The sequence below is a fragment of the Oncorhynchus mykiss genome, chromosome 29, assembly GCF_057628025.1.
Source record: "Oncorhynchus mykiss isolate SJ-2025 chromosome 29, ASM5762802v1, whole genome shotgun sequence".
Lineage (NCBI taxonomy): Eukaryota > Metazoa > Chordata > Actinopteri > Salmoniformes > Salmonidae > Oncorhynchus > Oncorhynchus mykiss.
Genome location: NC_143050.1, coordinates 43,928,138 through 43,955,881, shown reverse-complemented (window position 1 = coordinate 43,955,881; position 27,744 = coordinate 43,928,138). Strand labels below are relative to the sequence as shown.

General features: G+C 44.6%; 32 non-coding genes across 32 annotated transcripts; all 32 read right to left on the bottom strand.

Annotated features, from left to right (window-relative positions):
* Positions 1-703: 703 nt before the first annotated feature.
* On the bottom strand, positions 704-775 carry trnad-guc (transfer RNA aspartic acid (anticodon GUC)). Its single transcript has one exon. It is a non-coding gene; the product is annotated as a tRNA-Asp (tRNA).
* Positions 776-1,490: 715 nt separating this feature from the next.
* trnad-guc (transfer RNA aspartic acid (anticodon GUC)) lies at positions 1,491-1,562 on the bottom strand. The gene has a single exon. It is a non-coding gene; the product is annotated as a tRNA-Asp (tRNA).
* Positions 1,563-2,277: 715 nt separating this feature from the next.
* trnad-guc (transfer RNA aspartic acid (anticodon GUC)) lies at positions 2,278-2,349 on the bottom strand. The gene has a single exon. It is a non-coding gene; the product is annotated as a tRNA-Asp (tRNA).
* A 715-nt stretch (positions 2,350-3,064) lies between these two features.
* trnad-guc (transfer RNA aspartic acid (anticodon GUC)) lies at positions 3,065-3,136 on the bottom strand. Its single transcript has one exon. It is a non-coding gene; the product is annotated as a tRNA-Asp (tRNA).
* A 715-nt stretch (positions 3,137-3,851) lies between these two features.
* trnad-guc (transfer RNA aspartic acid (anticodon GUC)) lies at positions 3,852-3,923 on the bottom strand. The gene has a single exon. It is a non-coding gene; the product is annotated as a tRNA-Asp (tRNA).
* A 715-nt stretch (positions 3,924-4,638) lies between these two features.
* trnad-guc (transfer RNA aspartic acid (anticodon GUC)) lies at positions 4,639-4,710 on the bottom strand. Its single transcript has one exon. It is a non-coding gene; the product is annotated as a tRNA-Asp (tRNA).
* A 715-nt stretch (positions 4,711-5,425) lies between these two features.
* Positions 5,426-5,497, bottom strand: trnad-guc (transfer RNA aspartic acid (anticodon GUC)). Its single transcript has one exon. It is a non-coding gene; the product is annotated as a tRNA-Asp (tRNA).
* A 715-nt stretch (positions 5,498-6,212) lies between these two features.
* Positions 6,213-6,284, bottom strand: trnad-guc (transfer RNA aspartic acid (anticodon GUC)). The gene has a single exon. It is a non-coding gene; the product is annotated as a tRNA-Asp (tRNA).
* Positions 6,285-6,999: 715 nt separating this feature from the next.
* trnad-guc (transfer RNA aspartic acid (anticodon GUC)) lies at positions 7,000-7,071 on the bottom strand. The gene has a single exon. It is a non-coding gene; the product is annotated as a tRNA-Asp (tRNA).
* Positions 7,072-7,786: 715 nt separating this feature from the next.
* Positions 7,787-7,858, bottom strand: trnad-guc (transfer RNA aspartic acid (anticodon GUC)). The gene has a single exon. It is a non-coding gene; the product is annotated as a tRNA-Asp (tRNA).
* A 715-nt stretch (positions 7,859-8,573) lies between these two features.
* Positions 8,574-8,645, bottom strand: trnad-guc (transfer RNA aspartic acid (anticodon GUC)). The gene has a single exon. It is a non-coding gene; the product is annotated as a tRNA-Asp (tRNA).
* A 715-nt stretch (positions 8,646-9,360) lies between these two features.
* On the bottom strand, positions 9,361-9,432 carry trnad-guc (transfer RNA aspartic acid (anticodon GUC)). The gene has a single exon. It is a non-coding gene; the product is annotated as a tRNA-Asp (tRNA).
* Positions 9,433-10,147: 715 nt separating this feature from the next.
* Positions 10,148-10,219, bottom strand: trnad-guc (transfer RNA aspartic acid (anticodon GUC)). The gene has a single exon. It is a non-coding gene; the product is annotated as a tRNA-Asp (tRNA).
* A 715-nt stretch (positions 10,220-10,934) lies between these two features.
* Positions 10,935-11,006, bottom strand: trnad-guc (transfer RNA aspartic acid (anticodon GUC)). Its single transcript has one exon. It is a non-coding gene; the product is annotated as a tRNA-Asp (tRNA).
* A 715-nt stretch (positions 11,007-11,721) lies between these two features.
* Positions 11,722-11,793, bottom strand: trnad-guc (transfer RNA aspartic acid (anticodon GUC)). The gene has a single exon. It is a non-coding gene; the product is annotated as a tRNA-Asp (tRNA).
* A 715-nt stretch (positions 11,794-12,508) lies between these two features.
* trnad-guc (transfer RNA aspartic acid (anticodon GUC)) lies at positions 12,509-12,580 on the bottom strand. Its single transcript has one exon. It is a non-coding gene; the product is annotated as a tRNA-Asp (tRNA).
* Positions 12,581-13,295: 715 nt separating this feature from the next.
* trnad-guc (transfer RNA aspartic acid (anticodon GUC)) lies at positions 13,296-13,367 on the bottom strand. Its single transcript has one exon. It is a non-coding gene; the product is annotated as a tRNA-Asp (tRNA).
* Positions 13,368-14,081: 714 nt separating this feature from the next.
* Positions 14,082-14,153, bottom strand: trnad-guc (transfer RNA aspartic acid (anticodon GUC)). Its single transcript has one exon. It is a non-coding gene; the product is annotated as a tRNA-Asp (tRNA).
* A 714-nt stretch (positions 14,154-14,867) lies between these two features.
* Positions 14,868-14,939, bottom strand: trnad-guc (transfer RNA aspartic acid (anticodon GUC)). Its single transcript has one exon. It is a non-coding gene; the product is annotated as a tRNA-Asp (tRNA).
* Positions 14,940-15,653: 714 nt separating this feature from the next.
* trnad-guc (transfer RNA aspartic acid (anticodon GUC)) lies at positions 15,654-15,725 on the bottom strand. The gene has a single exon. It is a non-coding gene; the product is annotated as a tRNA-Asp (tRNA).
* Positions 15,726-16,440: 715 nt separating this feature from the next.
* trnad-guc (transfer RNA aspartic acid (anticodon GUC)) lies at positions 16,441-16,512 on the bottom strand. Its single transcript has one exon. It is a non-coding gene; the product is annotated as a tRNA-Asp (tRNA).
* A 715-nt stretch (positions 16,513-17,227) lies between these two features.
* On the bottom strand, positions 17,228-17,299 carry trnad-guc (transfer RNA aspartic acid (anticodon GUC)). Its single transcript has one exon. It is a non-coding gene; the product is annotated as a tRNA-Asp (tRNA).
* A 715-nt stretch (positions 17,300-18,014) lies between these two features.
* Positions 18,015-18,086, bottom strand: trnad-guc (transfer RNA aspartic acid (anticodon GUC)). Its single transcript has one exon. It is a non-coding gene; the product is annotated as a tRNA-Asp (tRNA).
* Positions 18,087-19,587: 1,501 nt separating this feature from the next.
* trnad-guc (transfer RNA aspartic acid (anticodon GUC)) lies at positions 19,588-19,659 on the bottom strand. The gene has a single exon. It is a non-coding gene; the product is annotated as a tRNA-Asp (tRNA).
* A 715-nt stretch (positions 19,660-20,374) lies between these two features.
* On the bottom strand, positions 20,375-20,446 carry trnad-guc (transfer RNA aspartic acid (anticodon GUC)). Its single transcript has one exon. It is a non-coding gene; the product is annotated as a tRNA-Asp (tRNA).
* Positions 20,447-21,947: 1,501 nt separating this feature from the next.
* Positions 21,948-22,019, bottom strand: trnad-guc (transfer RNA aspartic acid (anticodon GUC)). The gene has a single exon. It is a non-coding gene; the product is annotated as a tRNA-Asp (tRNA).
* A 715-nt stretch (positions 22,020-22,734) lies between these two features.
* On the bottom strand, positions 22,735-22,806 carry trnad-guc (transfer RNA aspartic acid (anticodon GUC)). Its single transcript has one exon. It is a non-coding gene; the product is annotated as a tRNA-Asp (tRNA).
* A 715-nt stretch (positions 22,807-23,521) lies between these two features.
* On the bottom strand, positions 23,522-23,593 carry trnad-guc (transfer RNA aspartic acid (anticodon GUC)). The gene has a single exon. It is a non-coding gene; the product is annotated as a tRNA-Asp (tRNA).
* Positions 23,594-24,308: 715 nt separating this feature from the next.
* trnad-guc (transfer RNA aspartic acid (anticodon GUC)) lies at positions 24,309-24,380 on the bottom strand. Its single transcript has one exon. It is a non-coding gene; the product is annotated as a tRNA-Asp (tRNA).
* Positions 24,381-25,095: 715 nt separating this feature from the next.
* trnad-guc (transfer RNA aspartic acid (anticodon GUC)) lies at positions 25,096-25,167 on the bottom strand. Its single transcript has one exon. It is a non-coding gene; the product is annotated as a tRNA-Asp (tRNA).
* A 715-nt stretch (positions 25,168-25,882) lies between these two features.
* Positions 25,883-25,954, bottom strand: trnad-guc (transfer RNA aspartic acid (anticodon GUC)). Its single transcript has one exon. It is a non-coding gene; the product is annotated as a tRNA-Asp (tRNA).
* A 715-nt stretch (positions 25,955-26,669) lies between these two features.
* trnad-guc (transfer RNA aspartic acid (anticodon GUC)) lies at positions 26,670-26,741 on the bottom strand. The gene has a single exon. It is a non-coding gene; the product is annotated as a tRNA-Asp (tRNA).
* Between the last annotated feature and the right edge of the window lie 1,003 nt (positions 26,742-27,744).

Genomic DNA, 27,744 nt, shown 5'->3' with positions numbered 1-27,744 from the left:
GACGTCTGAAAAAACGTGGAGCATAGGTACTAACTATACGTTTGCAGTGTTGGGCTTTAACACTTCTAGCAAAAACATCTGTATAGACTGAATGGTTAGAGCTAGAAACTACTGTAACCCCTCTATGGAAAGCTGGGACTCTCACGAAAACGTACATGTAATCGATTTCGCTCTATACCACTCACAGGCCACACACTCGTAGTTAGAAGGTGACGTGTTTGTGGGATGTCCCAGGACATTGTCACAAATGCCAAACTCAAGACAGTTGTCGATGACTAGTTGGTTACTCGTTTCCCATTTAACAACTTAAGCCTTGCACAAAGTAAATCACCTCACACACTGGACATCTACAATGGATTCACCAAAGTCTTCTGAGAATGAGTAAATGTCCAAACTGAAAATGAAAGCAAAGTCAGATTTTTCAAGAGTCAGTTGAGATTTCTGTTGGCCTGGCAATCGAGCACAGATTTCTCCCTCAGGGGTTTGCATACTTCTCGAAATTACATGTTCAAAACATCCTGCATTGGCCGGGAATCGAACCCGGGCCTCCCGCATGGCAGGCTAGAATTCTACCACTGAACAACCAATGCCTTGGAATACTGAGATAATGCTGGAAATCGTATCATAAAGCTTTATCTCCAAGCATATTTTTCGCATAGTGGGCTCAGCTACATTGTTCACCCTAAAAAAAAAGCAGTCCTTTCTCCCCGTCGGGGAATTGAACCCCGGTCTCCCGCGTGACAGGCGGGGATACTCACCACTATACCAACGAGGAGCTGGTGTGGTGGACGTCTGAAAAAACGTGGAGCATTGGTACTAACTATACGTTTGCAGTGTTGGGCTTTAACACTTCTAACAAAAACATCTGTATAGACTGAATGGTTAGAGCTAGAAACTACTGTAACCCCTCTATGGAAAGCTGGGACTCTCACGAAAACGTACATGTAATCGATTTCGCTCTATACCACTCACAGGCCACACACTCGTAGTTAGAAGGTGACGTGTTTGTGGGATGTCCCAGGACATTGTCACAAATGCCAAACTCAAGACAGTTGTCGATGACTAGTTGGTTACTCGTTTCCCATTTAACAACTTAAGCCTTGCACAAAGTAAATCACCTCACACACTGGACATCTACAATGGATTCACCAAAGTCTTCTGAGAATGAGTAAATGTCCAAACTGAAAATGAAAGCAAAGTCAGATTTTTCAAGAGTCAGTTGAGATTTCTGTTGGCCTGGCAATCGAGCACAGATTTCTCCCTCAGGGGTTTGCATACTTCTCGAAATTACATGTTCAAAACATCCTGCATTGGCCGGGAATCGAACCCGGGCCTCCCGCATGGCAGGCTAGAATTCTACCACTGAACAACCAATGCCTTGGAATACTGAGATAATGCTGGAAATCGTATCATAAAGCTTTATCTCCAAGCATATTTTTCGCATAGTGGGCTCAGCTACATTGTTCACCCTAAAAAAAAAGCAGTCCTTTCTCCCCGTCGGGGAATTGAACCCCGGTCTCCCGCGTGACAGGCGGGGATACTCACCACTATACCAACGAGGAGCTGGTGTGGTGGACGTCTGAAAAAACGTGGAGCATTGGTACTAACTATACGTTTGCAGTGTTGGGCTTTAACACTTCTAACAAAAACATCTGTATAGACTGAATGGTTAGAGCTAGAAACTACTGTAACCCCTCTATGGAAAGCTGGGACTCTCACGAAAACGTACATGTAATCGATTTCGCTCTATACCACTCACAGGCCACACACTCGTAGTTAGAAGGTGACGTGTTTGTGGGATGTCCCAGGACATTGTCACAAATGCCAAACTCAAGACAGTTGTCGATGACTAGTTGGTTACTCGTTTCCCATTTAACAACTTAAGCCTTGCACAAAGTAAATCACCTCACACACTGGACATCTACAATGGATTCACCAAAGTCTTCTGAGAATGAGTAAATGTCCAAACTGAAAATGAAAGCAAAGTCAGATTTTTCAAGAGTCAGTTGAGATTTCTGTTGGCCTGGCAATCGAGCACAGATTTCTCCCTCAGGGGTTTGCATACTTCTCGAAATTACATGTTCAAAACATCCTGCATTGGCCGGGAATCGAACCCGGGCCTCCCGCATGGCAGGCTAGAATTCTACCACTGAACAACCAATGCCTTGGAATACTGAGATAATGCTGGAAATCGTATCATAAAGCTTTATCTCCAAGCATATTTTTCGCATAGTGGGCTCAGCTACATTGTTCACCCTAAAAAAAAAGCAGTCCTTTCTCCCCGTCGGGGAATTGAACCCCGGTCTCCCGCGTGACAGGCGGGGATACTCACCACTATACCAACGAGGAGCTGGTGTGGTGGACGTCTGAAAAAACGTGGAGCATTGGTACTAACTATACGTTTGCAGTGTTGGGCTTTAACACTTCTAACAAAAACATCTGTATAGACTGAATGGTTAGAGCTAGAAACTACTGTAACCCCTCTATGGAAAGCTGGGACTCTCACGAAAACGTACATGTAATCGATTTCGCTCTATACCACTCACAGGCCACACACTCGTAGTTAGAAGGTGACGTGTTTGTGGGATGTCCCAGGACATTGTCACAAATGCCAAACTCAAGACAGTTGTCGATGACTAGTTGGTTACTCGTTTCCCATTTAACAACTTAAGCCTTGCACAAAGTAAATCACCTCACACACTGGACATCTACAATGGATTCACCAAAGTCTTCTGAGAATGAGTAAATGTCCAAACTGAAAATGAAAGCAAAGTCAGATTTTTCAAGAGTCAGTTGAGATTTCTGTTGGCCTGGCAATCGAGCACAGATTTCTCCCTCAGGGGTTTGCATACTTCTCGAAATTACATGTTCAAAACATCCTGCATTGGCCGGGAATCGAACCCGGGCCTCCCGCATGGCAGGCTAGAATTCTACCACTGAACAACCAATGCCTTGGAATACTGAGATAATGCTGGAAATCGTATCATAAAGCTTTATCTCCAAGCATATTTTTCGCATAGTGGGCTCAGCTACATTGTTCACCCTAAAAAAAAAGCAGTCCTTTCTCCCCGTCGGGGAATTGAACCCCGGTCTCCCGCGTGACAGGCGGGGATACTCACCACTATACCAACGAGGAGCTGGTGTGGTGGACGTCTGAAAAAACGTGGAGCATTGGTACTAACTATACGTTTGCAGTGTTGGGCTTTAACACTTCTAACAAAAACATCTGTATAGACTGAATGGTTAGAGCTAGAAACTACTGTAACCCCTCTATGGAAAGCTGGGACTCTCACGAAAACGTACATGTAATCGATTTCGCTCTATACCACTCACAGGCCACACACTCGTAGTTAGAAGGTGACGTGTTTGTGGGATGTCCCAGGACATTGTCACAAATGCCAAACTCAAGACAGTTGTCGATGACTAGTTGGTTACTCGTTTCCCATTTAACAACTTAAGCCTTGCACAAAGTAAATCACCTCACACACTGGACATCTACAATGGATTCACCAAAGTCTTCTGAGAATGAGTAAATGTCCAAACTGAAAATGAAAGCAAAGTCAGATTTTTCAAGAGTCAGTTGAGATTTCTGTTGGCCTGGCAATCGAGCACAGATTTCTCCCTCAGGGGTTTGCATACTTCTCGAAATTACATGTTCAAAACATCCTGCATTGGCCGGGAATCGAACCCGGGCCTCCCGCATGGCAGGCTAGAATTCTACCACTGAACAACCAATGCCTTGGAATACTGAGATAATGCTGGAAATCGTATCATAAAGCTTTATCTCCAAGCATATTTTTCGCATAGTGGGCTCAGCTACATTGTTCACCCTAAAAAAAAAGCAGTCCTTTCTCCCCGTCGGGGAATTGAACCCCGGTCTCCCGCGTGACAGGCGGGGATACTCACCACTATACCAACGAGGAGCTGGTGTGGTGGACGTCTGAAAAAACGTGGAGCATTGGTACTAACTATACGTTTGCAGTGTTGGGCTTTAACACTTCTAACAAAAACATCTGTATAGACTGAATGGTTAGAGCTAGAAACTACTGTAACCCCTCTATGGAAAGCTGGGACTCTCACGAAAACGTACATGTAATCGATTTCGCTCTATACCACTCACAGGCCACACACTCGTAGTTAGAAGGTGACGTGTTTGTGGGATGTCCCAGGACATTGTCACAAATGCCAAACTCAAGACAGTTGTCGATGACTAGTTGGTTACTCGTTTCCCATTTAACAACTTAAGCCTTGCACAAAGTAAATCACCTCACACACTGGACATCTACAATGGATTCACCAAAGTCTTCTGAGAATGAGTAAATGTCCAAACTGAAAATGAAAGCAAAGTCAGATTTTTCAAGAGTCAGTTGAGATTTCTGTTGGCCTGGCAATCGAGCACAGATTTCTCCCTCAGGGGTTTGCATACTTCTCGAAATTACATGTTCAAAACATCCTGCATTGGCCGGGAATCGAACCCGGGCCTCCCGCATGGCAGGCTAGAATTCTACCACTGAACAACCAATGCCTTGGAATACTGAGATAATGCTGGAAATCGTATCATAAAGCTTTATCTCCAAGCATATTTTTCGCATAGTGGGCTCAGCTACATTGTTCACCCTAAAAAAAAAGCAGTCCTTTCTCCCCGTCGGGGAATTGAACCCCGGTCTCCCGCGTGACAGGCGGGGATACTCACCACTATACCAACGAGGAGCTGGTGTGGTGGACGTCTGAAAAAACGTGGAGCATTGGTACTAACTATACGTTTGCAGTGTTGGGCTTTAACACTTCTAACAAAAACATCTGTATAGACTGAATGGTTAGAGCTAGAAACTACTGTAACCCCTCTATGGAAAGCTGGGACTCTCACGAAAACGTACATGTAATCGATTTCGCTCTATACCACTCACAGGCCACACACTCGTAGTTAGAAGGTGACGTGTTTGTGGGATGTCCCAGGACATTGTCACAAATGCCAAACTCAAGACAGTTGTCGATGACTAGTTGGTTACTCGTTTCCCATTTAACAACTTAAGCCTTGCACAAAGTAAATCACCTCACACACTGGACATCTACAATGGATTCACCAAAGTCTTCTGAGAATGAGTAAATGTCCAAACTGAAAATGAAAGCAAAGTCAGATTTTTCAAGAGTCAGTTGAGATTTCTGTTGGCCTGGCAATCGAGCACAGATTTCTCCCTCAGGGGTTTGCATACTTCTCGAAATTACATGTTCAAAACATCCTGCATTGGCCGGGAATCGAACCCGGGCCTCCCGCATGGCAGGCTAGAATTCTACCACTGAACAACCAATGCCTTGGAATACTGAGATAATGCTGGAAATCGTATCATAAAGCTTTATCTCCAAGCATATTTTTCGCATAGTGGGCTCAGCTACATTGTTCACCCTAAAAAAAAAGCAGTCCTTTCTCCCCGTCGGGGAATTGAACCCCGGTCTCCCGCGTGACAGGCGGGGATACTCACCACTATACCAACGAGGAGCTGGTGTGGTGGACGTCTGAAAAAACGTGGAGCATTGGTACTAACTATACGTTTGCAGTGTTGGGCTTTAACACTTCTAACAAAAACATCTGTATAGACTGAATGGTTAGAGCTAGAAACTACTGTAACCCCTCTATGGAAAGCTGGGACTCTCACGAAAACGTACATGTAATCGATTTCGCTCTATACCACTCACAGGCCACACACTCGTAGTTAGAAGGTGACGTGTTTGTGGGATGTCCCAGGACATTGTCACAAATGCCAAACTCAAGACAGTTGTCGATGACTAGTTGGTTACTCGTTTCCCATTTAACAACTTAAGCCTTGCACAAAGTAAATCACCTCACACACTGGACATCTACAATGGATTCACCAAAGTCTTCTGAGAATGAGTAAATGTCCAAACTGAAAATGAAAGCAAAGTCAGATTTTTCAAGAGTCAGTTGAGATTTCTGTTGGCCTGGCAATCGAGCACAGATTTCTCCCTCAGGGGTTTGCATACTTCTCGAAATTACATGTTCAAAACATCCTGCATTGGCCGGGAATCGAACCCGGGCCTCCCGCATGGCAGGCTAGAATTCTACCACTGAACAACCAATGCCTTGGAATACTGAGATAATGCTGGAAATCGTATCATAAAGCTTTATCTCCAAGCATATTTTTCGCATAGTGGGCTCAGCTACATTGTTCACCCTAAAAAAAAAGCAGTCCTTTCTCCCCGTCGGGGAATTGAACCCCGGTCTCCCGCGTGACAGGCGGGGATACTCACCACTATACCAACGAGGAGCTGGTGTGGTGGACGTCTGAAAAAACGTGGAGCATTGGTACTAACTATACGTTTGCAGTGTTGGGCTTTAACACTTCTAACAAAAACATCTGTATAGACTGAATGGTTAGAGCTAGAAACTACTGTAACCCCTCTATGGAAAGCTGGGACTCTCACGAAAACGTACATGTAATCGATTTCGCTCTATACCACTCACAGGCCACACACTCGTAGTTAGAAGGTGACGTGTTTGTGGGATGTCCCAGGACATTGTCACAAATGCCAAACTCAAGACAGTTGTCGATGACTAGTTGGTTACTCGTTTCCCATTTAACAACTTAAGCCTTGCACAAAGTAAATCACCTCACACACTGGACATCTACAATGGATTCACCAAAGTCTTCTGAGAATGAGTAAATGTCCAAACTGAAAATGAAAGCAAAGTCAGATTTTTCAAGAGTCAGTTGAGATTTCTGTTGGCCTGGCAATCGAGCACAGATTTCTCCCTCAGGGGTTTGCATACTTCTCGAAATTACATGTTCAAAACATCCTGCATTGGCCGGGAATCGAACCCGGGCCTCCCGCATGGCAGGCTAGAATTCTACCACTGAACAACCAATGCCTTGGAATACTGAGATAATGCTGGAAATCGTATCATAAAGCTTTATCTCCAAGCATATTTTTCGCATAGTGGGCTCAGCTACATTGTTCACCCTAAAAAAAAAGCAGTCCTTTCTCCCCGTCGGGGAATTGAACCCCGGTCTCCCGCGTGACAGGCGGGGATACTCACCACTATACCAACGAGGAGCTGGTGTGGTGGACGTCTGAAAAAACGTGGAGCATTGGTACTAACTATACGTTTGCAGTGTTGGGCTTTAACACTTCTAACAAAAACATCTGTATAGACTGAATGGTTAGAGCTAGAAACTACTGTAACCCCTCTATGGAAAGCTGGGACTCTCACGAAAACGTACATGTAATCGATTTCGCTCTATACCACTCACAGGCCACACACTCGTAGTTAGAAGGTGACGTGTTTGTGGGATGTCCCAGGACATTGTCACAAATGCCAAACTCAAGACAGTTGTCGATGACTAGTTGGTTACTCGTTTCCCATTTAACAACTTAAGCCTTGCACAAAGTAAATCACCTCACACACTGGACATCTACAATGGATTCACCAAAGTCTTCTGAGAATGAGTAAATGTCCAAACTGAAAATGAAAGCAAAGTCAGATTTTTCAAGAGTCAGTTGAGATTTCTGTTGGCCTGGCAATCGAGCACAGATTTCTCCCTCAGGGGTTTGCATACTTCTCGAAATTACATGTTCAAAACATCCTGCATTGGCCGGGAATCGAACCCGGGCCTCCCGCATGGCAGGCTAGAATTCTACCACTGAACAACCAATGCCTTGGAATACTGAGATAATGCTGGAAATCGTATCATAAAGCTTTATCTCCAAGCATATTTTTCGCATAGTGGGCTCAGCTACATTGTTCACCCTAAAAAAAAAGCAGTCCTTTCTCCCCGTCGGGGAATTGAACCCCGGTCTCCCGCGTGACAGGCGGGGATACTCACCACTATACCAACGAGGAGCTGGTGTGGTGGACGTCTGAAAAAACGTGGAGCATTGGTACTAACTATACGTTTGCAGTGTTGGGCTTTAACACTTCTAACAAAAACATCTGTATAGACTGAATGGTTAGAGCTAGAAACTACTGTAACCCCTCTATGGAAAGCTGGGACTCTCACGAAAACGTACATGTAATCGATTTCGCTCTATACCACTCACAGGCCACACACTCGTAGTTAGAAGGTGACGTGTTTGTGGGATGTCCCAGGACATTGTCACAAATGCCAAACTCAAGACAGTTGTCGATGACTAGTTGGTTACTCGTTTCCCATTTAACAACTTAAGCCTTGCACAAAGTAAATCACCTCACACACTGGACATCTACAATGGATTCACCAAAGTCTTCTGAGAATGAGTAAATGTCCAAACTGAAAATGAAAGCAAAGTCAGATTTTTCAAGAGTCAGTTGAGATTTCTGTTGGCCTGGCAATCGAGCACAGATTTCTCCCTCAGGGGTTTGCATACTTCTCGAAATTACATGTTCAAAACATCCTGCATTGGCCGGGAATCGAACCCGGGCCTCCCGCATGGCAGGCTAGAATTCTACCACTGAACAACCAATGCCTTGGAATACTGAGATAATGCTGGAAATCGTATCATAAAGCTTTATCTCCAAGCATATTTTTCGCATAGTGGGCTCAGCTACATTGTTCACCCTAAAAAAAAAGCAGTCCTTTCTCCCCGTCGGGGAATTGAACCCCGGTCTCCCGCGTGACAGGCGGGGATACTCACCACTATACCAACGAGGAGCTGGTGTGGTGGACGTCTGAAAAAACGTGGAGCATTGGTACTAACTATACGTTTGCAGTGTTGGGCTTTAACACTTCTAACAAAAACATCTGTATAGACTGAATGGTTAGAGCTAGAAACTACTGTAACCCCTCTATGGAAAGCTGGGACTCTCACGAAAACGTACATGTAATCGATTTCGCTCTATACCACTCACAGGCCACACACTCGTAGTTAGAAGGTGACGTGTTTGTGGGATGTCCCAGGACATTGTCACAAATGCCAAACTCAAGACAGTTGTCGATGACTAGTTGGTTACTCGTTTCCCATTTAACAACTTAAGCCTTGCACAAAGTAAATCACCTCACACACTGGACATCTACAATGGATTCACCAAAGTCTTCTGAGAATGAGTAAATGTCCAAACTGAAAATGAAAGCAAAGTCAGATTTTTCAAGAGTCAGTTGAGATTTCTGTTGGCCTGGCAATCGAGCACAGATTTCTCCCTCAGGGGTTTGCATACTTCTCGAAATTACATGTTCAAAACATCCTGCATTGGCCGGGAATCGAACCCGGGCCTCCCGCATGGCAGGCTAGAATTCTACCACTGAACAACCAATGCCTTGGAATACTGAGATAATGCTGGAAATCGTATCATAAAGCTTTATCTCCAAGCATATTTTTCGCATAGTGGGCTCAGCTACATTGTTCACCCTAAAAAAAAAGCAGTCCTTTCTCCCCGTCGGGGAATTGAACCCCGGTCTCCCGCGTGACAGGCGGGGATACTCACCACTATACCAACGAGGAGCTGGTGTGGTGGACGTCTGAAAAAACGTGGAGCATTGGTACTAACTATACGTTTGCAGTGTTGGGCTTTAACACTTCTAACAAAAACATCTGTATAGACTGAATGGTTAGAGCTAGAAACTACTGTAACCCCTCTATGGAAAGCTGGGACTCTCACGAAAACGTACATGTAATCGATTTCGCTCTATACCACTCACAGGCCACACACTCGTAGTTAGAAGGTGACGTGTTTGTGGGATGTCCCAGGACATTGTCACAAATGCCAAACTCAAGACAGTTGTCGATGACTAGTTGGTTACTCGTTTCCCATTTAACAACTTAAGCCTTGCACAAAGTAAATCACCTCACACACTGGACATCTACAATGGATTCACCAAAGTCTTCTGAGAATGAGTAAATGTCCAAACTGAAAATGAAAGCAAAGTCAGATTTTTCAAGAGTCAGTTGAGATTTCTGTTGGCCTGGCAATCGAGCACAGATTTCTCCCTCAGGGGTTTGCATACTTCTCGAAATTACATGTTCAAAACATCCTGCATTGGCCGGGAATCGAACCCGGGCCTCCCGCATGGCAGGCTAGAATTCTACCACTGAACAACCAATGCCTTGGAATACTGAGATAATGCTGGAAATCGTATCATAAAGCTTTATCTCCAAGCATATTTTTCGCATAGTGGGCTCAGCTACATTGTTCACCCTAAAAAAAAAGCAGTCCTTTCTCCCCGTCGGGGAATTGAACCCCGGTCTCCCGCGTGACAGGCGGGGATACTCACCACTATACCAACGAGGAGCTGGTGTGGTGGACGTCTGAAAAAACGTGGAGCATTGGTACTAACTATACGTTTGCAGTGTTGGGCTTTAACACTTCTAACAAAAACATCTGTATAGACTGAATGGTTAGAGCTAGAAACTACTGTAACCCCTCTATGGAAAGCTGGGACTCTCACGAAAACGTACATGTAATCGATTTCGCTCCATACCACTCACAGGCCACACACTCGTAGTTAGAAGGTGACGTGTTTGTGGGATGTCCCAGGACATTGTCACAAATGCCAAACTCAAGACAGTTGTCGATGACTAGTTGGTTACTCGTTTCCCATTTAACAACTTAAGCCTTGCACAAAGTAAATCACCTCACACACTGGACATCTACAATGGATTCACCAAAGTCTTCTGAGAATGAGTAAATGTCCAAACTGAAAATGAAAGCAAAGTCAGATTTTTCAAGAGTCAGTTGAGATTTCTGTTGGCCTGGCAATCGAGCACAGATTTCTCCCTCAGGGGTTTGCATACTTCTCGAAATTACATGTTCAAAACATCCTGCATTGGCCGGGAATCGAACCCGGGCCTCCCGCATGGCAGGCTAGAATTCTACCACTGAACAACCAATGCCTTGGAATACTGAGATAATGCTGGAAATCGTATCATAAAGCTTTATCTCCAAGCATATTTTTCGCATAGTGGGCTCAGCTACATTGTTCACCCTAAAAAAAAAGCAGTCCTTTCTCCCCGTCGGGGAATTGAACCCCGGTCTCCCGCGTGACAGGCGGGGATACTCACCACTATACCAACGAGGAGCTGGTGTGGTGGACGTCTGAAAAAACGTGGAGCATTGGTACTAACTATACGTTTGCAGTGTTGGGCTTTAACACTTCTAACAAAAACATCTGTATAGACTGAATGGTTAGAGCTAGAAACTACTGTAACCCCTCTATGGAAAGCTGGGACTCTCACGAAAACGTACATGTAATCGATTTCGCTCCATACCACTCACAGGCCACACACTCGTAGTTAGAAGGTGACGTGTTTGTGGGATGTCCCAGGACATTGTCACAAATGCCAAACTCAAGACAGTTGTCGATGACTAGTTGGTTACTCGTTTCCCATTTAACAACTTAAGCCTTGCACAAAGTAAATCACCTCACACACTGGACATCTACAATGGATTCACCAAAGTCTTCTGAGAATGAGTAAATGTCCAAACTGAAAATGAAAGCAAAGTCAGATTTTTCAAGAGTCAGTTGAGATTTCTGTTGGCCTGGCAATCGAGCACAGATTTCTCCCTCAGGGGTTTGCATACTTCTCGAAATTACATGTTCAAAACATCCTGCATTGGCCGGGAATCGAACCCGGGCCTCCCGCATGGCAGGCTAGAATTCTACCACTGAACAACCAATGCCTTGGAATACTGAGATAATGCTGGAAATCGTATCATAAAGCTTTATCTCCAAGCATATTTTTCGCATAGTGGGCTCAGCTACATTGTTCACCCTAAAAAAAAAGCAGTCCTTTCTCCCCGTCGGGGAATTGAACCCCGGTCTCCCGCGTGACAGGCGGGGATACTCACCACTATACCAACGAGGAGCTGGTGTGGTGGACGTCTGAAAAAACGTGGAGCATTGGTACTAACTATACGTTTGCAGTGTTGGGCTTTAACACTTCTAACAAAAACATCTGTATAGACTGAATGGTTAGAGCTAGAAACTACTGTAACCCCTCTATGGAAAGCTGGGACTCTCACGAAAACGTACATGTAATCGATTTCGCTCCATACCACTCACAGGCCACACACTCGTAGTTAGAAGGTGACGTGTTTGTGGGATGTCCCAGGACATTGTCACAAATGCCAAACTCAAGACAGTTGTCGATGACTAGTTGGTTACTCGTTTCCCATTTAACAACTTAAGCCTTGCACAAAGTAAATCACCTCACACACTGGACATCTACAATGGATTCACCAAAGTCTTCTGAGAATGAGTAAATGTCCAAACTGAAAATGAAAGCAAAGTCAGATTTTTCAAGAGTCAGTTGAGATTTCTGTTGGCCTGGCAATCGAGCACAGATTTCTCCCTCAGGGGTTTGCATACTTCTCGAAATTACATGTTCAAAACATCCTGCATTGGCCGGGAATCGAACCCGGGCCTCCCGCATGGCAGGCTAGAATTCTACCACTGAACAACCAATGCCTTGGAATACTGAGATAATGCTGGAAATCGTATCATAAAGCTTTATCTCCAAGCATATTTTTCGCATAGTGGGCTCAGCTACATTGTTCACCCTAAAAAAAAAGCAGTCCTTTCTCCCCGTCGGGGAATTGAACCCCGGTCTCCCGCGTGACAGGCGGGGATACTCACCACTATACCAACGAGGAGCTGGTGTGGTGGACGTCTGAAAAAACGTGGAGCATTGGTACTAACTATACGTTTGCAGTGTTGGGCTTTAACACTTCTAACAAAAACATCTGTATAGACTGAATGGTTAGAGCTAGAAACTACTGTAACCCCTCTATGGAAAGCTGGGACTCTCACGAAAACGTACATGTAATCGATTTCGCTCCATACCACTCACAGGCCACACACTCGTAGTTAGAAGGTGACGTGTTTGTGGGATGTCCCAGGACATTGTCACAAATGCCAAACTCAAGACAGTTGTCGATGACTAGTTGGTTACTCGTTTCCCATTTAACAACTTAAGCCTTGCACAAAGTAAATCACCTCACACACTGGACATCTACAATGGATTCACCAAAGTCTTCTGAGAATGAGTAAATGTCCAAACTGAAAATGAAAGCAAAGTCAGATTTTTCAAGAGTCAGTTGAGATTTCTGTTGGCCTGGCAATCGAGCACAGATTTCTCCCTCAGGGGTTTGCATACTTCTCGAAATTACATGTTCAAAACATCCTGCATTGGCCGGGAATCGAACCCGGGCCTCCCGCATGGCAGGCTAGAATTCTACCACTGAACAACCAATGCCTTGGAATACTGAGATAATGCTGGAAATCGTATCATAAAGCTTTATCTCCAAGCATATTTTTCGCATAGTGGGCTCAGCTACATTGTTCACCCTAAAAAAAAAGCAGTCCTTTCTCCCCGTCGGGGAATTGAACCCCGGTCTCCCGCGTGACAGGCGGGGATACTCACCACTATACCAACGAGGAGCTGGTGTGGTGGACGTCTGAAAAAACGTGGAGCATTGGTACTAACTATACGTTTGCAGTGTTGGGCTTTAACACTTCTAACAAAAACATCTGTATAGACTGAATGGTTAGAGCTAGAAACTACTGTAACCCCTCTATGGAAAGCTGGGACTCTCACGAAAACGTACATGTAATCGATTTCGCTCTATACCACTCACAGGCCACACACTCGTAGTTAGAAGGTGACGTGTTTGTGGGATGTCCCAGGACATTGTCACAAATGCCAAACTCAAGACAGTTGTCGATGACTAGTTGGTTACTCGTTTCCCATTTAACAACTTAAGCCTTGCACAAAGTAAATCACCTCACACACTGGACATCTACAATGGATTCACCAAAGTCTTCTGAGAATGAGTAAATGTCCAAACTGAAAATGAAAGCAAAGTCAGATTTTTCAAGAGTCAGTTGAGATTTCTGTTGGCCTGGCAATCGAGCACAGATTTCTCCCTCAGGGGTTTGCATACTTCTCGAAATTACATGTTCAAAACATCCTGCATTGGCCGGGAATCGAACCCGGGCCTCCCGCATGGCAGGCTAGAATTCTACCACTGAACAACCAATGCCTTGGAATACTGAGATAATGCTGGAAATCGTATCATAAAGCTTTATCTCCAAGCATATTTTTCGCATAGTGGGCTCAGCTACATTGTTCACCCTAAAAAAAAGCAGTCCTTTCTCCCCGTCGGGGAATTGAACCCCGGTCTCCCGCGTGACAGGCGGGGATACTCACCACTATACCAACGAGGAGCTGGTGTGGTGGACGTCTGAAAAAACGTGGAGCATTGGTACTAACTATACGTTTGCAGTGTTGGGCTTTAACACTTCTAACAAAAACATCTGTATAGACTGAATGGTTAGAGCTAGAAACTACTGTAACCCCTCTATGGAAAGCTGGGACTCTCACGAAAACGTACATGTAATCGATTTCGCTCTATACCACTCACAGGCCACACACTCGTAGTTAGAAGGTGACGTGTTTGTGGGATGTCCCAGGACATTGTCACAAATGCCAAACTCAAGACAGTTGTCGATGACTAGTTGGTTACTCGTTTCCCATTTAACAACTTAAGCCTTGCACAAAGTAAATCACCTCACACACTGGACATCTACAATGGATTCACCAAAGTCTTCTGAGAATGAGTAAATGTCCAAACTGAAAATGAAAGCAAAGTCAGATTTTTCAAGAGTCAGTTGAGATTTCTGTTGGCCTGGCAATCGAGCACAGATTTCTCCCTCAGGGGTTTGCATACTTCTCGAAATTACATGTTCAAAACATCCTGCATTGGCCGGGAATCGAACCCGGGCCTCCCGCATGGCAGGCTAGAATTCTACCACTGAACAACCAATGCCTTGGAATACTGAGATAATGCTGGAAATCGTATCATAAAGCTTTATCTCCAAGCATATTTTTCGCATAGTGGGCTCAGCTACATTGTTCACCCTAAAAAAAAGCAGTCCTTTCTCCCCGTCGGGGAATTGAACCCCGGTCTCCCGCGTGACAGGCGGGGATACTCACCACTATACCAACGAGGAGCTGGTGTGGTGGACGTCTGAAAAAACGTGGAGCATTGGTACTAACTATACGTTTGCAGTGTTGGGCTTTAACACTTCTAACAAAAACATCTGTATAGACTGAATGGTTAGAGCTAGAAACTACTGTAACCCCTCTATGGAAAGCTGGGACTCTCACGAAAACGTACATGTAATCGATTTCGCTCTATACCACTCACAGGCCACACACTCGTAGTTAGAAGGTGACGTGTTTGTGGGATGTCCCAGGACATTGTCACAAATGCCAAACTCAAGACAGTTGTCGATGACTAGTTGGTTACTCGTTTCCCATTTAACAACTTAAGCCTTGCACAAAGTAAATCACCTCACACACTGGACATCTACAATGGATTCACCAAAGTCTTCTGAGAATGAGTAAATGTCCAAACTGAAAATGAAAGCAAAGTCAGATTTTTCAAGAGTCAGTTGAGATTTCTGTTGGCCTGGCAATCGAGCACAGATTTCTCCCTCAGGGGTTTGCATACTTCTCGAAATTACATGTTCAAAACATCCTGCATTGGCCGGGAATCGAACCCGGGCCTCCCGCATGGCAGGCTAGAATTCTACCACTGAACAACCAATGCCTTGGAATACTGAGATAATGCTGGAAATCGTATCATAAAGCTTTATCTCCAAGCATATTTTTCGCATAGTGGGCTCAGCTACATTGTTCACCCTAAAAAAAAGCAGTCCTTTCTCCCCGTCGGGGAATTGAACCCCGGTCTCCCGCGTGACAGGCGGGGATACTCACCACTATACCAACGAGGAGCTGGTGTGGTGGACGTCTGAAAAAACGTGGAGCATTGGTACTAACTATACGTTTGCAGTGTTGGGCTTTAACACTTCTAACAAAAACATCTGTATAGACTGAATGGTTAGAGCTAGAAACTACTGTAACCCCTCTATGGAAAGCTGGGACTCTCACGAAAACGTACATGTAATCGATTTCGCTCTATACCACTCACAGGCCACACACTCGTAGTTAGAAGGTGACGTGTTTGTGGGATGTCCCAGGACATTGTCACAAATGCCAAACTCAAGACAGTTGTCGATGACTAGTTGGTTACTCGTTTCCCATTTAACAACTTAAGCCTTGCACAAAGTAAATCACCTCACACACTGGACATCTACAATGGATTCACCAAAGTCTTCTGAGAATGAGTAAATGTCCAAACTGAAAATGAAAGCAAAGTCAGATTTTTCAAGAGTCAGTTGAGATTTCTGTTGGCCTGGCAATCGAGCACAGATTTCTCCCTCAGGGGTTTGCATACTTCTCGAAATTACATGTTCAAAACATCCTGCATTGGCCGGGAATCGAACCCGGGCCTCCCGCATGGCAGGCTAGAATTCTACCACTGAACAACCAATGCCTTGGAATACTGAGATAATGCTGGAAATCGTATCATAAAGCTTTATCTCCAAGCATATTTTTCGCATAGTGGGCTCAGCTACATTGTTCACCCTAAAAAAAAAGCAGTCCTTTCTCCCCGTCGGGGAATTGAACCCCGGTCTCCCGCGTGACAGGCGGGGATACTCACCACTATACCAACGAGGAGCTGGTGTGGTGGACGTTTGAAAAAACGTGGAGCATTGGTACTAACTATACGTTTGCAGTGTTGGGCTTTAACACTTCTAACAAAAACATATGTATAGACTGAATGGTTAGAGCTAGAAACTACTGTGACCCCTCTATGGAAAGCTGAGACTCTCACGAAAACGTACATGTAATCGATTTCGCTCTATACCACTCACAGGCCACACACTCGTAGTTAGAAGGTGACGTGTTTGTGGGATGTCCCAGGACATTGTCACAAATGCCAAACTCAAGACAGTTGTCGATGACTAGTTGGTTACTCGTTTCCCATTTAACAACTTAAGCCTTGCACAAAGTAAATCACCTCACACACTGGACATCTACAATGGATTCACCAAAGTCTTCTGAGAATGAGTAAATGTCCAAACTGAAAATGAAAGCAAAGTCAGATTTTTCAAGAGTCAGTTGAGATTTCTGTTGGCCTGGCAATCGAGCACAGATTTCTCCCTCAGGGGTTTGCATACTTCTCGAAATTACATGTTCAAAACATCCTGCATTGGCCGGGAATCGAACCCGGGCCTCCCGCATGGCAGGCTAGAATTCTACCACTGAACAACCAATGCCTTGGAATACTGAGATAATGCTGGAAATCGTATCATAAAGCTTTATCTCCAAGCATATTTTTCGCATAGTGGGCTCAGCTACATTGTTCACCCTAAACAAAAAGCAGTCCTTTCTCCCCGTCGGGGAATTGAACCCCGGTCTCCCGCGTGACAGGCGGGGATACTCACCACTATACCAACGAGGAGCTGGTGTGGTGGACGTTTGAAAAAACGTGGAGCATTGGTACTAACTATACGTTTGCAGTGTTGGGCTTTAACACTTCTAACAAAAACATCTGTATAGACTGAATGGTTAGAGCTAGAAACTACTGTGACCCCTCTATGGAAAGCTGAGACTCTCACGAAAACGTACATGTAATCGATTTCGCTCTATACCACTCACAGGCCACACACTCGTAGTTAGAAGGTGACGTGTTTGTGGGATGTCCCAGGACATTGTCACAAATGCCAAACTCAAGACAGTTGTCGATGACTAGTTGGTTACTCGTTTCCCATTTAACAACTTAAGCCTTGCACAAAGTAAATCACCTCACACACTGGACATCTACAATGGATTCACCAAAGTCTTCTGAGAATGAGTAAATGTCCAAACTGAAAATGAAAGCAAAGTCAGATTTTTCAAGAGTCAGTTGAGATTTCTGTTGGCCTGGCAATCGAGCACAGATTTCTCCCTCAGGGGTTTGCATACTTCTCGAAATTACATGTTCAAAACATCCTGCATTGGCCGGGAATCGAACCCGGGCCTCCCGCATGGCAGGCTAGAATTCTACCACTGAACAACCAATGCCTTGGAATACTGAGATAATGCTGGAAATCGTATCATAAAGCTTTATCTCCAAGCATATTTTTCGCATAGTGGGCTCAGCTACATTGTTCACCCTAAAAAAAAAGCAGTCCTTTCTCCCCGTCGGGGAATTGAACCCCGGTCTCCCGCGTGACAGGCGGGGATACTCACCACTATACCAACGAGGAGCTGGTGTGGTGGACGTTTGAAAAAACGTGGAGCATTGGTACTAACTATACGTTTGCAGTGTTGGGCTTTAACACTTCTAACAAAAACATATGTATAGACTGAATGGTTAGAGCTAGAAACTACTGTGACCCCTCTATGGAAAGCTGAGACTCTCACGAAAACGTACATGTAATCGATTTCGCTCTATACCACTCACAGGCCACACACTCGTAGTTAGAAGGTGACGTGTTTGTGGGATGTCCCAGGACATTGTCACAAATGCCAAACTCAAGACAGTTGTCGATGACTAGTTGGTTACTCGTTTCCCATTTAACAACTTAAGCCTTGCACAAAGTAAATCACCTCACACACTGGACATCTACAATGGATTCACCAAAGTCTTCTGAGAATGAGTAAATGTCCAAACTGAAAATGAAAGCAAAGTCAGATTTTTCAAGAGTCAGTTGAGATTTCTGTTGGCCTGGCAATCGAGCACAGATTTCTCCCTCAGGGGTTTGCATACTTCTCGAAATTACATGTTCAAAACATCCTGCATTGGCCGGGAATCGAACCCGGGCCTCCCGCATGGCAGGCTAGAATTCTACCACTGAACAACCAATGCCTTGGAATACTGAGATAATGCTGGAAATCGTATCATAAAGCTTTATCTCCAAGCATATTTTTCGCATAGTGGGCTCAGCTACATTGTTCACCCTAAAAAAAAAGCAGTCCTTTCTCCCCGTCGGGGAATTGAACCCCGGTCTCCCGCGTGACAGGCTGGGATACTCACCACTATACCAACGAGGAGCTGGTGTGGTGGACGTCTGAAAAAACGTGGAGCATAGGTACTAACTATACGTTTGCAGTGTTGGGCTTAAACACTTCTAACAAAAACATCTGTATAGACTGAATGGTTAGAGCTAAAAACTACTGTAACCCCTCTATGGAAAGCTGGGACTCTCACGAAAACGTACATGTAATCGATTTCGCTCTATACCACTCACAGGCCACACACTCGTAGTTAGAAGGTGACGTGTTTGTGGGATGTCCCAGGACATTGTCACAAATGCCAAACTCAAGACAGTTGTCGATGACTAGTTGGTTACTCGTTTCCCATTTAACAACTTAAGCCTTGCACAAAGTAAATCACCTCACACACTGGACATCTACAATGGATTCACCAAAGTCTTCTGAGAATGAGTAAATGTCCAAACTGAAAATGAAAGCAAAGTCAGATTTTTCAAGAGTCAGTTGAGATTTCTGTTGGCCTGGCAATCGAGCACAGATTTCTCCCTCAGGGGTTTGCATACTTCTCGAAATTACATGTTCAAAACATCCTGCATTGGCCGGGAATCGAACCCGGGCCTCCCGCATGGCAGGCTAGAATTCTACCACTGAACAACCAATGCCTTGGAATACTGAGATAATGCTGGAAATCGTATCATAAAGCTTTATCTCCAAGCATATTTTTCGCATAGTGGGCTCAGCTACATTGTTCACCCTAAAAAAAAGCAGTCCTTTCTCCCCGTCGGGGAATTGAACCCCGGTCTCCCGCGTGACAGGCGGGGATACTCACCACTATACCAACGAGGAGCTGGTGTGGTGGACGTCTGAAAAAACGTGGAGCATTGGTACTAACTATACGTTTGCAGTGTTGGGCTTTAACACTTCTAACAAAAACATCTGTATAGACTGAATGGTTAGAGCTAGAAACTACTGTAACCCCTCTATGGAAAGCTGGGACTCTCACGAAAACGTACATGTAATCGATTTCGCTCTATACCACTCACAGGCCACACACTCGTAGTTAGAAGGTGACGTGTTTGTGGGATGTCCCAGGACATTGTCACAAATGCCAAACTCAAGACAGTTGTCGATGACTAGTTGGTTACTCGTTTCCCATTTAACAACTTAAGCCTTGCACAAAGTAAATCACCTCACACACTGGACATCTACAATGGATTCACCAAAGTCTTCTGAGAATGAGTAAATGTCCAAACTGAAAATGAAAGCAAAGTCAGATTTTTCAAGAGTCAGTTGAGATTTCTGTTGGCCTGGCAATCGAGCACAGATTTCTCCCTCAGGGGTTTGCATACTTCTCGAAATTACATGTTCAAAACATCCTGCATTGGCCGGGAATCGAACCCGGGCCTCCCGCATGGCAGGCTAGAATTCTACCACTGAACAACCAATGCCTTGGAATACTGAGATAATGCTGGAAATCGTATCATAAAGCTTTATCTCCAAGCATATTTTTCGCATAGTGGGCTCAGCTACATTGTTCACCCTAAAAAAAAAGCAGTCCTTTCTCCCCGTCGGGGAATTGAACCCCGGTCTCCCGCGTGACAGGCGGGGATACTCACCACTATACCAACGAGGAGCTGGTGTGGTGGACGTTTGAAAAAACGTGGAGCATTGGTACTAACTATACGTTTGCAGTGTTGGGCTTTAACACTTCTAACAAAAACATATGTATAGACTGAATGGTTAGAGCTAGAAACTACTGTGACCCCTCTATGGAAAGCTGAGACTCTCACGAAAACGTACATGTAATCGATTTCGCTCTATACCACTCACAGGCCACACACTCGTAGTTAGAAGGTGACGTGTTTGTGGGATGTCCCAGGACATTGTCACAAATGCCAAACTCAAGACAGTTGTCGATGACTAGTTGGTTACTCGTTTCCCATTTAACAACTTAAGCCTTGCACAAAGTAAATCACCTCACACACTGGACATCTACAATGGATTCACCAAAGTCTTCTGAGAATGAGTAAATGTCCAAACTGAAAATGAAAGCAAAGTCAGATTTTTCAAGAGTCAGTTGAGATTTCTGTTGGCCTGGCAATCGAGCACAGATTTCTCCCTCAGGGGTTTGCATACTTCTCGAAATTACATGTTCAAAACATCCTGCATTGGCCGGGAATCGAACCCGGGCCTCCCGCATGGCAGGCTAGAATTCTACCACTGAACAACCAATGCCTTGGAATACTGAGATAATGCTGGAAATCGTATCATAAAGCTTTATCTCCAAGCATATTTTTCGCATAGTGGGCTCAGCTACATTGTTCACCCTAAAAAAAAAGCAGTCCTTTCTCCCCGTCGGGGAATTGAACCCCGGTCTCCCGCGTGACAGGCTGGGATACTCACCACTATACCAACGAGGAGCTGGTGTGGTGGACGTCTGAAAAAACGTGGAGCATAGGTACTAACTATACGTTTGCAGTGTTGGGCTTAAACACTTCTAACAAAAACATCTGTATAGACTGAATGGTTAGAGCTAAAAACTACTGTAACCCCTCTATGGAAAGCTGGGACTCTCACGAAAACGTACATGTAATCGATTTCGCTCTATACCACTCACAGGCCACACACTCGTAGTTAGAAGGTGACGTGTTTGTGGGATGTCCCAGGACATTGTCACAAATGCCAAACTCAAGACAGTTGTCGATGACTAGTTGGTTACTCGTTTCCCATTTAACAACTTAAGCCTTGCACAAAGTAAATCACCTCACACACTGGACATCTACAATGGATTCACCAAAGTCTTCTGAGAATGAGTAAATGTCCAAACTGAAAATGAAAGCAAAGTCAGATTTTTCAAGAGTCAGTTGAGATTTCTGTTGGCCTGGCAATCGAGCACAGATTTCTCCCTCAGGGGTTTGCATACTTCTCGAAATTACATGTTCAAAACATCCTGCATTGGCCGGGAATCGAACCCGGGCCTCCCGCATGGCAGGCTAGAATTCTACCACTGAACAACCAATGCCTTGGAATACTGAGATAATGCTGGAAATCGTATCATAAAGCTTTATCTCCAAGCATATTTTTCGCATAGTGGGCTCAGCTACATTGTTCACCCTAAAAAAAAGCAGTCCTTTCTCCCCGTCGGGGAATTGAACCCCGGTCTCCCGCGTGACAGGCGGGGATACTCACCACTATACCAACGAGGAGCTGGTGTGGTGGACGTCTGAAAAAACGTGGAGCATTGGTACTAACTATACGTTTGCAGTGTTGGGCTTTAACACTTCTAACAAAAACATCTGTATAGACTGAATGGTTAGAGCTAGAAACTACTGTAACCCCTCTATGGAAAGCTGGGACTCTCACGAAAACGTACATGTAATCGATTTCGCTCTATACCACTCACAGGCCACACACTCGTAGTTAGAAGGTGACGTGTTTGTGGGATGTCCCAGGACATTGTCACAAATGCCAAACTCAAGACAGTTGTCGATGACTAGTTGGTTACTCGTTTCCCATTTAACAACTTAAGCCTTGCACAAAGTAAATCACCTCACACACTGGACATCTACAATGGATTCACCAAAGTCTTCTGAGAATGAGTAAATGTCCAAACTGAAAATGAAAGCAAAGTCAGATTTTTCAAGAGTCAGTTGAGATTTCTGTTGGCCTGGCAATCGAGCACAGATTTCTCCCTCAGGGGTTTGCATACTTCTCGAAATTACATGTTCAAAACATCCTGCATTGGCCGGGAATCGAACCCGGGCCTCCCGCATGGCAGGCTAGAATTCTACCACTGAACAACCAATGCCTTGGAATACTGAGATAATGCTGGAAATCGTATCATAAAGCTTTATCTCCAAGCATATTTTTCGCATAGTGGGCTCAGCTACATTGTTCACCCTAAAAAAAAAGCAGTCCTTTCTCCCCGTCGGGGAATTGAACCCCGGTCTCCCGCGTGACAGGCGGGGATACTCACCACTATACCAACGAGGAGCTGGTGTGGTGGACGTTTGAAAAAACGTGGAGCATTGGTACTAACTATACGTTTGCAGTGTTGGGCTTTAACACTTCTAACAAAAACATATGTATAGACTGAATGGTTAGAGCTAGAAACTACTGTGACCCCTCTATGGAAAGCTGAGACTCTCACGAAAACGTACATGTAATCGATTTCGCTCTATACCACTCACAGGCCACACACTCGTAGTTAGAAGGTGACGTGTTTGTGGGATGTCCCAGGACATTGTCACAAATGCCAAACTCAAGACAGTTGTCGATGACTAGTTGGTTACTCGTTTCCCATTTAACAACTTAAGCCTTGCACAAAGTAAATCACCTCACACACTGGACATCTACAATGGATTCACCAAAGTCTTCTGAGAATGAGTAAATGTCCAAACTGAAAATGAAAGCAAAGTCAGATTTTTCAAGAGTCAGTTGAGATTTCTGTTGGCCTGGCAATCGAGCACAGATTTCTCCCTCAGGGGTTTGCATACTTCTCGAAATTACATGTTCAAAACATCCTGCATTGGCCGGGAATCGAACCCGGGCCTCCCGCATGGCAGGCTAGAATTCTACCACTGAACAACCAATGCCTTGGAATACTGAGATAATGCTGGAAATCGTATCATAAAGCTTTATCTCCAAGCATATTTTTCGCATAGTGGGCTCAGCTACATTGTTCACCCTAAAAAAAAAGCAGTCCTTTCTCCCCGTCGGGGAATTGAACCCCGGTCTCCCGCGTGACAGGCGGGGATACTCACCACTATACCAACGAGGAGCTGGTGTGGTGGACGTTTGAAAAAACGTGGAGCATTGGTACTAACTATACGTTTGCAGTGTTGGGCTTTAACACTTCTAACAAAAACATATGTATAGACTGAATGGTTAGAGCTAGAAACTACTGTGACCCCTCTATGGAAAGCTGAGACTCTCACGAAAACGTACATGTAATCGATTTCGCTCTATACCACTCACAGGCCACACACTCGTAGTTAGAAGGTGACGTGTTTGTGGGATGTCCCAGGACATTGTCACAAATGCCAAACTCAAGACAGTTGTCGATGACTAGTTGGTTACTCGTTTCCCATTTAACAACTTAAGCCTTGCACAAAGTAAATCACCTCACACACTGGACATCTACAATGGATTCACCAAAGTCTTCTGAGAATGAGTAAATGTCCAAACTGAAAATGAAAGCAAAGTCAGATTTTTCAAGAGTCAGTTGAGATTTCTGTTGGCCTGGCAATCGAGCACAGATTTCTCCCTCAGGGGTTTGCATACTTCTCGAAATTACATGTTCAAAACATCCTGCATTGGCCGGGAATCGAACCCGGGCCTCCCGCATGGCAGGCTAGAATTCTACCACTGAACAACCAATGCCTTGGAATACTGAGATAATGCTGGAAATCGTATCATAAAGCTTTATCTCCAAGCATATTTTTCGCATAGTGGGCTCAGCTACATTGTTCACCCTAAAAAAAAAGCAGTCCTTTCTCCCCGTCGGGGAATTGAACCCCGGTCTCCCGCGTGACAGGCGGGGATACTCACCACTATACCAACGAGGAGCTGGTGTGGTGGACGTTTGAAAAAACGTGGAGCATTGGTACTAACTATACGTTTGCAGTGTTGGGCTTTAACACTTCTAACAAAAACATCTGTATAGACTGAATGGTTAGAGCTAGAAACTACTGTAACCCCTCTATGGAAAGCTGGGACTCTCACGAAAACGTACATGTAATCGATTTCGCTCTATACCACTCACAGGCCACACACTCGTAGTTAGAAGGTGACGTGTTTGTGGGATGTCCCAGGACATTGTCACAAATGCCAAACTCAAGACAGTTGTCGATGACTAGTTGGTTACTCGTTTCCCATTTAACAACTTAAGCCTTGCACAAAGTAAATCACCTCACACACTGGACATCTACAATGGATTCACCAAAGTCTTCTGAGAATGAGTAAATGTCCAAACTGAAAATGAAAGCAAAGTCAGATTTTTCAAGAGTCAGTTGAGATTTCTGTTGGCCTGGCAATCGAGCACAGATTTCTCCCTCAGGGGTTTGCATACTTCTCGAAATTACATGTTCAAAACATCCTGCATTGGCCGGGAATCGAACCCGGGCCTCCCGCATGGCAGGCTAGAATTCTACCACTGAACAACCAATGCCTTGGAATACTGAGATAATGCTGGAAATCGTATCATAAAGCTTTATCTCCAAGCATATTTTTCGCATAGTGGGCTCAGCTACATTGTTCACCCTAAAAAAAAAGCAGTCCTTTCTCCCCGTCGGGGAATTGAACCCCGGTCTCCCGCGTGACAGGCGGGGATACTCACCACTATACCAACGAGGAGCTGGTGTGGTGGACGTTTGAAAAAACGTGGAGCATTGGTACTAACTATACGTTTGCAGTGTTGGGCTTTAACACTTCTAACAAAAACATATGTATAGACTGAATGGTTAGAGCTAGAAACTACTGTGACCCCTCTATGGAAAGCTGAGACTCTCACGAAAACGTACATGTAATCGATTTCGCTCTATACCACTCACAGGCCACACACTCGTAGTTAGAAGGTGACGTGTTTGTGGGATGTCCCAGGACATTGTCACAAATGCCAAACTCAAGACAGTTGTCGATGACTAGTTGGTTACTCGTTTCCCATTTAACAACTTAAGCCTTGCACAAAGTAAATCACCTCACACACTGGACATCTACAATGGATTCACCAAAGTCTTCTGAGAATGAGTAAATGTCCAAACTGAAAATGAAAGCAAAGTCAGATTTTTCAAGAGTCAGTTGAGATTTCTGTTGGCCTGGCAATCGAGCACAGATTTCTCCCTCAGGGGTTTGCATACTTCTCGAAATTACATGTTCAAAACATCCTGCATTGGCCGGGAATCGAACCCGGGCCTCCCGCATGGCAGGCTAGAATTCTACCACTGAACAACCAATGCCTTGGAATACTGAGATAATGCTGGAAATCGTATCATAAAGCTTTATCTCCAAGCATATTTTTCGCATAGTGGGCTCAGCTACATTGTTCACCCTAAAAAAAAAGCAGTCCTTTCTCCCCGTCGGGGAATTGAACCCCGGTCTCCCGCGTGACAGGCGGGGATACTCACCACTATACCAACGAGGAGCTGGTGTGGTGGACGTTTGAAAAAACGTGGAGCATTGGTACTAACTATACGTTTGCAGTGTTGGGCTTTAACACTTCTAACAAAAACATATGTATAGACTGAATGGTTAGAGCTAGAAACTACTGTGACCCCTCTATGGAAAGCTGAGACTCTCACGAAAACGTACATGTAATCGATTTCGCTCTATACCACTCACAGGCCACACACTCGTAGTTAGAAGGTGACGTGTTTGTGGGATGTCCCAGGACATTGTCACAAATGCCAAACTCAAGACAGTTGTCGATGACTAGTTGGTTACTCGTTTCCCATTTAACAACTTAAGCCTTGCACAAAGTAAATCACCTCACACACTGGACATCTACAATGGATTCACCAAAGTCTTCTGAGAATGAGTAAATGTCCAAACTGAAAATGAAAGCAAAGTCAGATTTTTCAAGAGTCAGTTGAGATTTCTGTTGGCCTGGCAATCGAGCACAGATTTCTCCCTCAGGGGTTTGCATACTTCTCGAAATTACATGTTCAAAACATCCTGCATTGGCCGGGAATCGAACCCGGGCCTCCCGCATGGCAGGCTAGAATTCTACCACTGAACAACCAATGCCTTGGAATACTGAGATAATGCTGGAAATCGTATCATAAAGCTTTATCTCCAAGCATATTTTTCGCATAGTGGGCTCAGCTACATTGTTCACCCTAAAAAAAAAGCAGTCCTTTCTCCCCGTCGGGGAATTGAACCCCGGTCTCCCGCGTGACAGGCGGGGATACTCACCACTATACCAACGAGGAGCTGGTGTGGTGGACGTCTGAAAAAACGTGGAGCATAGGTACTAACTATACGTTTGCAGTGTTGGGCTTAAACACTTCTAACAAAAACATCTGTATAGACTGAATGGTTAGAGCTAAAAACTACTGTAACCCCTCTATGGAAAGCTGGGACTCTCACGAAAACGTACATGTAATCGATTTCGCTCTATACCACTCACAGGCCACACACTCGTAGTTAGAAGGTGACGTGTTTGTGGGATGTCCCAGGACATTGTCACAAATGCCAAACTCAAGACAGTTGTCGATGACTAGTTGGTTACTCGTTTCCCATTTAACAACTTAAGCCTTGCACAAAGTAAATCACCTCACACACTGGACATCTACAATGGATTCACCAAAGTCTTCTGAGAATGAGTAAGTTAGAAGGTGACGCGTTTGTGGGATGTCCCAGGATATTGTCACAAATGGTTAGAGCTAGAAACTACTGTGACCCCTCTATGGAAAGCTGGGACCCACCACTATACTAACGAGGAGCTGGTGTGGTGGACGTCTGAAAAAACGTGGAGCATTGGTACTAACTATACGTTTGCAGTGTTGGGCTTTAACACTTCTAACAAAAACATCTGTATAGACTGAATGGTTAGAGCTAAAAACTACTGTAACCCCTCTATGGAAAGCTGGGACTCTCACGAAAACGTACATGTAATCGATTTCGCTCTATACCACTCACAGGCCACACACTCGTAGTTAGAAGGTGACGTGTTTGTGGGATGTCCCAGGACATTGTCACAAATGCCAAACTCAAGACAGTTGTCGATGACTAGTTGGTTACTCGTTTCCCATTCATAGGCGATGAGTTGAAAATCAACCAGCCCCAGAATTTCCACTTCATGTTTGGAAGTTTGCCTGCCCTATGAGTTCTGTTATACTCACAAACATAATCCAAACAGTTTTAGAAACTTCAGAGTGTTTTCTATCCAATAGTAATAATAATATGCATATATTAGCATCTGGGACAGAGTAG